We start from the raw sequence: 10,191 nt of genomic DNA on the forward strand, positions 1-10,191 counted from the left end.
GGGCACTCAATATATATTTGTTAACTTGAATGTAACTAAACTAAAGTGAATAGGGGAGCCTCAATCCCATCTCTACCTTCTCCTACTTCAGCCCAGGGTCGAGGATAAGCTGGGCCTTCTTGTGGAGGCCCTGGTCTTTCTCCTGGTGGTCTTCTTCCCCACAGTATAGCCAAAACCAAGTCTCCTTGTTCTTGAAAATATGCTAGAAAATAGCACTGCCTGTCCCCTAAAGACCTCAGGCCTTTGATATTTGATAAAAGAAAACTCCAGACCTGAGAAAAACTGACAAGGAACTTTGTCTGATCTGTGAAGTCATTTGTAAAAAAAAGAAATTTAAAAACCTGCAAAGAAACAAAAAATGGTCACAGTTCGGTTTAGACTTAATGAACCACTTTTATTAAAAAGAACAAAACTACACAGAGAGACTTTAAAATTCCAAGGAAAAACAGCAATATCTGCCTTGCCTTCTTTGTCATTCATCTTCTGTGGAAGCTGAAGATCACTGTTCCAAGACACACTGTTCCCCTCTCATATGTGTCAAGGGCCCATCGTGATCAATGATCGCTTCTTCTTACTAATGTTTTCAAGGGCCTCTTGGCAAGCCTTCTAGCAATCCAATTGGCCAATCAATGGACTGCCATTGTGGGCAGCGGCCACCTCCCTACCATGCTGCATGGAAATGTTTGCCTGAGGATGGTCACTTTTTTCTAAAAAATAAATTCCTCTAGCAGTGAGACTTGCAATAGGTTTTCCTTCCCTGTCCTTACTATTCATTTTTTACTAAAATGACATTTTATAGCTAAAGAATTTCAAACACGCTTAAAGCCAGGTCACATCACAAGGCAAAGAAAACAAACAGCCCACTGGAAAGATGGACCTCCAGGGTTTTTCTCCAACCTGGTGGCAGCCAAGACTCAACTTCCTAATTTCTGGCGCTTTTATGCCAGAGCCATGTCACTGCCTTTACTATTCAAAAATGCACCCGTGTGCTCACTTCCAGGGGTGGGCCTCTGGGAGTCGGGAATGTGCGAGTCTCTGTTTTCTGTGTCATGCATATATTACTTATAATGTTTACTGACTTTATTCCTTCATGTATGCATTTTCCAAAGCATTAGACCTTCAGGAGCATTTTGATAGTGTGCAGAGCAAACGGAGAGAATGTGTAAAATCAGGAAGACTGCTCAAAAGATTTGGTATAGAGGGTTGTAACGAACCTGGTGTCCTCATTCCTACCTTGGGCACAACGGACACCTGGGGGCCAAATGGAACGTGGAGTTAAAGCTCATCCACCATTTCTATGTTTGAGAAGAGCCACTGTTTGGAAGAGTAAAGTAAGATTCCATGGAACTGAACCTGAGAAACTTCTTTGCTCTCTCCTGGGGTCTGAAATGATTTGACAGGGTGGAAATTCTTTTCTCCATAAGAACTAAGCTGGGGGGTCCAAGAAACACCCAGGAAAGGGGAACAAAGAGAAGTCAGCTTCTCAGGACAAGTTCTGTCAGTGACTTAAGCTACAGGGCCTATTCCAGTTATCTACTGCTGCATAACAAACCACTGTAAACTTCATGGCTTAAAACATATTTTTTCCTCTTGTGAATCTGCAACGTGGACGGGGCTTGACCAAGGAAGCTCATCTCTGCTTTACTCGGTGTCTGCTTGGGCAGCTCAAATGCTGGGGCAGGAACCCTCTGAGGCTCACTTACATATGCTTGGTGGTTGATGCTGGCCATCAGCTGGGACCACAGCTGGGCCTGCACACGGCCTCTCCAATGACTGCCTGGCCTTCTCACAGCATGGCAGATGGATCATAAGATTGGAATCCCAAGAGAGAGCCAAGTGGAAGCTGCATAACCTTTGCTAATAGACCTTACCTCTTGATGGAGAGGTGGCAAGGTTCTGGAAGAGCTTGGGGGGCTAAAAATCTTGTTAAAACCATGTTTGGGGAAGATAACCTGCCACAAGGCCTTGAAGTTTCCATGTAGCTCTGCCCAGCTCCTGGGGGGAGGAAGAGGATGGAGACAGCTGAGACCAAAGCTACAAGAGTAATAAATTCACTGCAGCCCGATGTGTCTGCCACACCAACAATCCCCCAGCCATCAGCTCATGGAAACAAGCTAGTTAGGGCATAGCTCTAGAAGAGAACTAGAAAAGCCCCCATCCCAAGACACTCAACAGACAGGCCCACTGTCTCTTTCAGACTCTGTAGCCCCTTCTAGCCATACCCAATATATTCTCCTGCCTCTCTTCCCCCTAGTGTCTGTGTCCCCAAGTCTTTCTCTGGGTATATCCTTCCAAACTAATTCTCTCTCAGACTTTCTCCAACCATTCACCTTCCCCAAATCAGCTTTCCCCTCCCTCCCACCTTTGCCAAATACACCAATCCAGCCCCTCCCCTCACCACCACCTCTTTTCCCAGCCCCCAAGTTACACAGTTTGGATTCAGTCAAAGATATCAGGAGCCAAGGAGCAAATAGATGTCATCCAGGAGCAACAGGCAAGGGATCCAACTCTGCTGATAAAGCTTTGTTTCTAAAGCTGAGTGTTGAGTCTCATGCTTACTCATGTGTTATTTTACATGTGCGTTAGATAGTTTATAATAAATATCTGTGTTAAAGATACTAGTATAGGACGTGGTTCCATAGTGTAGCATTTAGCACATCTGCTTAACACACAGCAGGTCCTGGGTTTGCGCCCCAGTGGAGCCACGGTCTATGGTCTATGGTCATGCCATCCTGAACAAACCCAATGTCTGATCTCGGAAGCTAAGCAGGGTTGGTCCTGATTAGTACTTGGATGGAAGACCACCTAGGAAGACCAGGTGCTGTAGGCATTAATAATAAAAAAAATTTAAAAAGATACTAATGTAATCATGCCTGAACCTGGGGACCTGGGTACACCCCAGATTTCCCAGAGCCTCAGAAAGTCAGGTGAGATGTCTGCACATTTCTCCCTTTCATGGCTGATGTCCCCTCTCTCACCACCACCACCACCCCACCTGGTTACCACGGCGTAATCCTACACCTACTGACCATGGCAGATTGAACCAAGAGTAATCAACCAGAACAATTAGAATCTCCCACCAGGAATTTGAAATTAGAACTGAAAGACTGTGAGGTAATGTGTTGTTGTTTGCAAGTTTATGGGCTGTTTAGGAGATACAGATGGATTTCTCACCAAGAAAACCAGTCTACAGAAAAAGATAAGAATGTGGTAGGTGCATAGAGAAGAGACTAAGACCAGTACTGCCCAGGTTTTGATTCCAATCTCTTCCTAATGCCCAGTGATTTTACTACCTTTCCTGGGTCCTGGAAGATGCTCTCATAATTTTAGAATAAATTCCAGTTTTCTCTTTTAACAAAGGCTTTGCCATTGCTCAACTCCATGAGAGACCACTCATATAGTCTTTCAAAGTAAATACCATTTCGTGGAGAAGATGCTATTCACATGTGATGCAAAATAAATAGCACCTCCCAGAGTTGTACAGTTGGCCAGATTTAACATTTGCCTTGATCACCCCACTTGACAAATGGTGGAAGCCAGCATTGTTGGGGGGAACAGAGACTGAGACTCTGGTTCCCCCAGTAATCTCAGGCAAGTCACTGCCCTTCTCTGGTACTCATTCTCCCACTGTCAAAAGAGAATCCATAAGGAATGGCTGGACAGTCCCCTCCAGCCCATCACTGGTGATTCTTGTGTCTGTTTTGAGAGCTGGTAACAACACTGTGAACCCTTATCTCAGGAAAGATTCCATTTAGATTCCTTGTTAGAGAACACATTGCCTTTCTTGTGGAAGGTGGTGATTTATGCTGAAAGTCACCTCTGCAGCAGGATGCTGAGATACCCTCTCTGTGCATTTTTTAAAAACTGTACATTCATTTGTCCTGAGGACAACAGAATAAAACAGGGATGTTTAATATCAGCTTCACTGGCTCATTTGCCAATCTCCACTGAGGTCGACTGCCTTTGGCTTAGGGCTAGGGTTAGGATTAGTGTTAGAGTTACATTTAGGATTGAGGTTAGGTTTAAGGTTAAGGTTAAGGTTAAGGATAGGCCTAGGCTAGGATTAGGTTAGAGTTATGTTATGGCTAGGGCTGGGATTTCAGCTAGGTTAAGGGTTATGATTAAGATTAGTTTTACATTTAAGTTTAGTATTAGAGCTAAGACTAGGATTAGCTTTAGGGTTATATGAAGGCTTATTCTTAGGGGTAGGCTCAGGCTCTGACCATGCCTTTTACTTCTACCTTTTTATTTCCCAGTCTCTTTTACATGTCTCTTCTTCCACCCAGCCTTTAAATACCAGTGTTCCTGAAGTCATTTGTATCTCCTAGAAAATCGTCTTAGTGTATTATTTACTTACAGTTAAATATGAAGATCTTAGGTTTATAATCCAATCAATTTTGACAAATGCACTTTCCCAGGTAAGCTGCAACTCTATCAAGACCCAGAACTTTCCATCATCCCAGAAAGTCGTCTGTATTATTAACCCCATAAGCAACCACCAATTTGATTTTTATCACTATTGCTTGGTTTTATCTGTTCTGGACTTACCGTAAATGAAATCATACATTATATACTCTTCATAAAGTTTCTTTCAAACGGTGTGTTTTTCAGATTTATTTATGTTGTGTCACACTGAGTTTTTTAGTACGAGACTTATATTCTGATATTTGTAGTATGAGGCACTTCATTGCTATCTGCCCAAAGCTTGTCACAGAAAATACACAGCTCTCATCTGTCTATAGTCTTCGCCTTACCTCAATTCTCACACAATGTGCTCTGCTAAACAACCTTGAGTCTTGGATGACATCATTTATTTCAGCCGTGGTTCGTGACAATGCCAGCTTCTTCTTCATCAGCCTGTTCAATTTGCACCAAGAGCAATTAGAATGGAATGTGACAGGGAAAGGGTGGTGTACAGCATCTTTCTGGAAGTAGAGAATGTGATCAGAGGTGGCTTGGCATGATAGAGAAACAGACCAATAGGTAGTTGGAAAAAAACAAGTTTAGACCCAGCTTGTTCACTGGGCTTTGCAACTTTAGTCCTATCAGTTTACCTCACCTCATCTGTAAGAAGTGGATAACACATTTGCCATAATAATGACAACTGGTATTTCAATAATAAAAACTGGTATTTGCATGTTGCCACAGAGAGCAAATGAGACTCTGGAATTATTGTAGGTACCTGGCGAAATAAAAAATCAAAAATGCTTTGTGAACCGTGAAAAGCTTGTTGAAGCCTCTGCCTGTGCTCTGCAGGGACACAGACAAGCTGCACTGTCACTCCTCAGGAATTCTGCAAATTAGCCCCACAGAATCACTCACAGACCTTCCCTTGTCAGCATCATCAGCCCAAGAGTGTTTTCCAAACCTGGCCCCACTGCGGACCTGCCACTCAGCATCTCCAGGCTCATGCTCCATAGCCAACTGGTTTTAAGTTTCCCAAGTGATTCTGGTCTTGGGGCAGCACTGTACGGCTACCATTCCTTGAGGAGAATGGATTTTATGTAGTTGGTAGGAGAGTCAATCCCCAGAAAATTCATCTTATTACCTGCCACAGGTAGGCTGACCCCTGGGAGCCAGACAGTGGATACCACTTCATGGTAAGGTACTGATGAAGAGGGCAGCCACCATTCCCACCAGAACTGCCAAGACAGAGAAGTCAGTGCCCACCAAATATGCTAGGTGTGCTCCTGTGTTTCCCAGCCACTTACAGATAGGTTGGAACCATGTCAATAGTTTTGGCCAAGGTACTATGAGCAAAAATGACACGTGTCACTTCTAGGTTAAGGCAGCTAAAGCCAGCCTCATCCACCCATCCCTTCTTCCACAGAGACCTCAGAGATGGCATGTCCTCAACGAAACCTCCTTCAACCTGGGTCCATGAGGGACAGTATGGAGCAGAGGCTCCTGTCAGCTCTCACTAGAAATGTAACAGGCTCGAGTGATAACTCTTTGTTGCCCAAGCCACTGAGATGTGAGTTTCCTTTGTTACAGCAGTTAACAATAATTACCCTGACCAATGCAACTGCATACTAAGTGGTTTCCACTTACTTCCAAATATCTCTCAGAAACCGAAATGCTCTGAATATTAGAAGAAACTTAGGAAGTTTAGCAGCCTCAATAACTACCCCAAAGAACTCCCAAGTAAATGACCAAGTCTATCTCCTAAAAGCTTTGGAACAGGTCTGAAAAAAAAAAAAGCCATTCTAAATGCTCATCATCAGCCATTTTTAAGAAACTGCCCTACCGAGGGACCTCCCAAATGTTAGCTGTAGCCAAAAGCCAAGCAACTGGCCACCCGTTCAGGCCTGCAATTGCACCTCATAAACATTTTATGGACCTGTTCAATTGCAAAGCAATGCAGGCAATTAACTTTCACCATGGTTTTATTGTGGAAAGATATTGCAAGTTTGGGTCCTGAAAGCAGAGCTATGCATCAGTTCAGAACACACAGCAGCCAAAGCCCAGTAGGGTTGTCATTAGAGTAGGTGCAGAGTTCAGCACGCTGCTCATGGCTAATGGGCTGCCCTCGATCTTGCCCATGGCTGGCTGACACTGAGCCTCAGGCTTCTTTCTCTCAGAAAAGGTCCTGGAAAATGCTGAACTGAACCAGTCCCCCACATAGTGTGGGATGATGTTGAATTCACCCCTAGTGAAAAGCGTAAGTCATAAAAATCTAATATTATGAGCCTTGCTTGCTTACTCTTGTGCCCACTACAAACCCACTTCCGTAGGGTAACATCTATTGAGAGGGAGAGAGAAAAAGAGAGAGAGAAAGAGAGAATACAACTTGAAGAGTTGGCCACTGAGAGGCTGAGAAAAGGAGAGGAGGTCAGGCTGGCGGATGCCCCTCCCCAGCCCAGAGGAATTTGCATGGAACAGTGTTTCCGCAGCAACCGTCTCTGATTGGTCCATCTGTCCACCAGCTGATTCAGATCTGAACAGTCTGTTCTCAGTCCCAATGCTGCTCTGAAACATGCAAAACAGGCTGGGAGATCTCACTTGCTCAGGCCAATTAGTCCTTTAGAGGCCCTAAGCCTTGATGGCCAGCCGACCTCTATACAATTCACAACAAAATGGCATCTTTCAGAATGACATTAAACTTACACTAATGATGAAATTAAAATAGCCTCTTTCTCAATTTTCTGATTGTGAAATTCTAGAAAAGCTTGTCAAAAGTTAATTCTCCCTTCATGTATGCACTTTGTGTAAATGTATGAATGTATATCTAGATGTAAACGTGAGGGAATGTATGGGTGGGTGGGTGGGTGTGTGTGTGCACGCACTCCTTCCTGATTTGCTGGGCCTCTAAATCTGTCCCTTCACCCTTTCTTCAGGCTTCATCTTCAGTTTCTCCAAGGAAACCAGATAAAGCCATATGGTTTGGGGATGTGGCTGGAGGACCAGGAAGGCTTATAGGGCAGGGGTGTGACAAGGAAGGGGGTGGAGGGATGGGGTATAAAGGCAAGATGCCCACAGGAGTTGGATATGAGGAAGGAGGTCATGAGATCTGTCAAGTGACAGTGCTTCCCCAGATGCCACCCACCCACATTAGGCCCCTCCAGAGGGGCAGGCTGAGACCAAAGGCCTGAGCCACCACCATCACTACCACCCCTAACATAACCCTCACGAGCTCCTACTATTTGCCCCAGGGGCTCGTATACATGGTCATTTTAATCTACACAACAATCCCTATGTACTCTTGTCCCTAGTTCTACAGATGAGAATTGGAAGTTCAGAGGTTAAGTGACTTTCCCAGAGTCACGGCTAGTAAGTGGAGGATTCGCTTCTACTCAGTGTCATTCTAAAGGCCATGCTCTTTCTGCTAAATCATACTACCTCCAAGGAGTAACAAATTAGGTATCAATGGCAGGACTGGACAGAGGCCAGTGGCCAAAAAGCCATGTGGTTGGGCAAGGAGGTAGCAGGGAAGCAGGCGAGTTCAGGATAAAGACCCTAAAAGCTCTTCTTGGGTCAGGCCAAGTGTCTTGGAGGAAATGCTGGGAGTTGCACCAGAGACTTTTGTCTGTGGGCTGTGCTAGGAGGTACGAGGGGCAACTAGTTTGAAAACTCTAAGTTTTAGCAAAATACAATTCTTTTTCACTGTGTACCCAGGAGCAAACCTTTTACTCTTTCTGATTTTCCATTTTCCTCATCTGTAAAATGGCCGCAGTGGTCCCCTTGCTCCTGAGTTGAAGGACTGCAGCAATAAAGTAACATATTTTCTAAAGTCAGCAAAGTTCTTAGAGCCTCTTGGGTGCTCTGAAAATAAAGTTGCTTAAATTGTCAGAGCAACTGCAAAGCCGCTGCATGTGTTCAAGGTTTTAGTGTGCTTGTTTAAATCAACACTGGGGAAAAATAATACAGTACAATTATTTTTCCTTAGAAAAAATGGCTGAACCGCAGGATTGATGTGCAATTAGCTGTGGTAGATTGTCCCTCCTGCAAAACTTGAATTCTCTTTTATTAACAGTTTATAATCATTCTGCTTAATTAACTGTTGTGCTGGCATTGGGCATTGCCTTTGTTTACTTTGCATCTGACCCACATCCCAGGCCCAAGAATTCAGACACTTCACTTCTCTCCCTCCTGGACAGGTATTGAGGCAGCTCTGCCTTTACTGCCTCCATCCCAGGAGGGAGGGACATTTGTTGATGGGCAAGCTCATTGATGATCTGCATTACCTCATTTAGTTCTCAGAGGTTAAGAACATAGATAGAGAACCTCTCTAACAAAGGTAGTCATGGCTCACAGAGGTTAAAGTAACTTGCGCAAGGTCCCAGAATTAGTGAATTGTGAAGGCTACATGAGAACCCAAATCTTCGTGTCTGGTTCTGTGCTTTTCCAGCCCACAGAGCAAGATCTGCTTAGATGAGCTGCAGGGTAGACAATCTATCCACCAGAGACACACTCCCTCTTGAAAGCACAGAAGGATCTAGTTGTAAGGAATTACTAGAAAAGGCTATTTGCTAAGCCCTTCTGAGTTAGGCCTTATAGTGCACCCTCATTTTAGGGTGTGAAGTTTCTCTTGCTTCTGACCCATCCAGACTCAAATATATGCAGGGTGAGCCCAAATAGCAGAGGATTTTGGAGGAGCAGTGCAGTATGAGAGAGAGCACTGCTGTTCCGGATTCTTCCGTTAATCATCTGTGATCAAGCCCCTTCCTTGATCCTGGTTTAAGTTTCCTTATATATAAAATGAAGGTGTTGAGTTAGGTCAGAGTTCTCAAACTTTAGCGTGCATCATAATCCCTTGGAAAACTTGACAAAACACAGATACACTCCCAGAGAAGGGATGCAGGAAGAAGGGATGTCAGGATGTGTATTTCTGATAAGTTCTCTGGTGGTGTTGACGTCACTGGTCCTGATACCAGGTTTTGAGAACCACTGGCCTAGACCACCTCTAAGTCCCTTCCATCCAGGTTCCTCCTCTATGTGAGACCACCCACCCCTCCCTTCTTCTCCCTCTCCAAACATAGGGGAAATCAGCTCTAGCATCCCTTGGAAACTAAGGTGACTACCCATTGATGAGCCTGCCTGACACTGTGTGGTTCTGCCATTTCCTAGCTAGCCCTGTAACATGGCCCAGTTCTTTGTCTCTATAAATGTCAGTTTCCTCTTCTATAACATGGGTATCATAAAAAGATTAAAGGAGCTATACATGGAAAGCACTTAGTGGTTGATATATGCTAAGCCTTAGTAAATGTTAATAGTTATTAGAGTCTCAGGTGCCTAGTCACTATTCCACTCACCTGGGAAGCCAACCAAAGAGGATGTCCCCCACCTTCCCAGCATATCATAAAGAGATAACCTTTATTGACCATGCCATCTCTTTTCTTAAAACCTTCCATGGCTCCCCATGGAAAAAGAGGTGGCATGGCATGTGAGTCTCAAACTGGGGTACATGAACCCTGGCACCCACATGGTAAAGAAGGCACCTTATCCTGGATCATACTCAGTGATAAGCCATTTCAAAGTGCTTCTCAAATTGTAGTGTACGGGGACATCTTGTAGACTGAAATAATGGGGCCACAAGAGCCCTACCAAAAGACAATGCATCCTAAGAGGAAAGAAGCCAGCTTGACCAAAGTACTATTCCTGCTACATCTGATCCAGTAGGTTGGGGTGGGGCCCAAGGTTTGCATGCCTAACAACTCCCAAGGATGCCTGAGCCCCCATCCATAGGCCATA

The 10,191-nt window shown here is 44.5% G+C and overlaps 1 pseudogene; it reads left to right on the top strand.

Annotated features, from left to right (window-relative positions):
- The first annotated feature begins 2,714 nt into the window (after positions 1-2,714).
- On the top strand, positions 2,715-2,830 carry LOC118606974 (annotated as a pseudogene).
- Positions 2,831-10,191: the final 7,361 nt, after the last annotated feature.

Source organism: Rousettus aegyptiacus, unplaced genomic scaffold (assembly GCF_014176215.1).
Source record: "Rousettus aegyptiacus isolate mRouAeg1 unplaced genomic scaffold, mRouAeg1.p scaffold_m13_p_8, whole genome shotgun sequence".
In the NCBI taxonomy this organism is placed as follows: domain Eukaryota; kingdom Metazoa; phylum Chordata; class Mammalia; order Chiroptera; family Pteropodidae; genus Rousettus; species Rousettus aegyptiacus.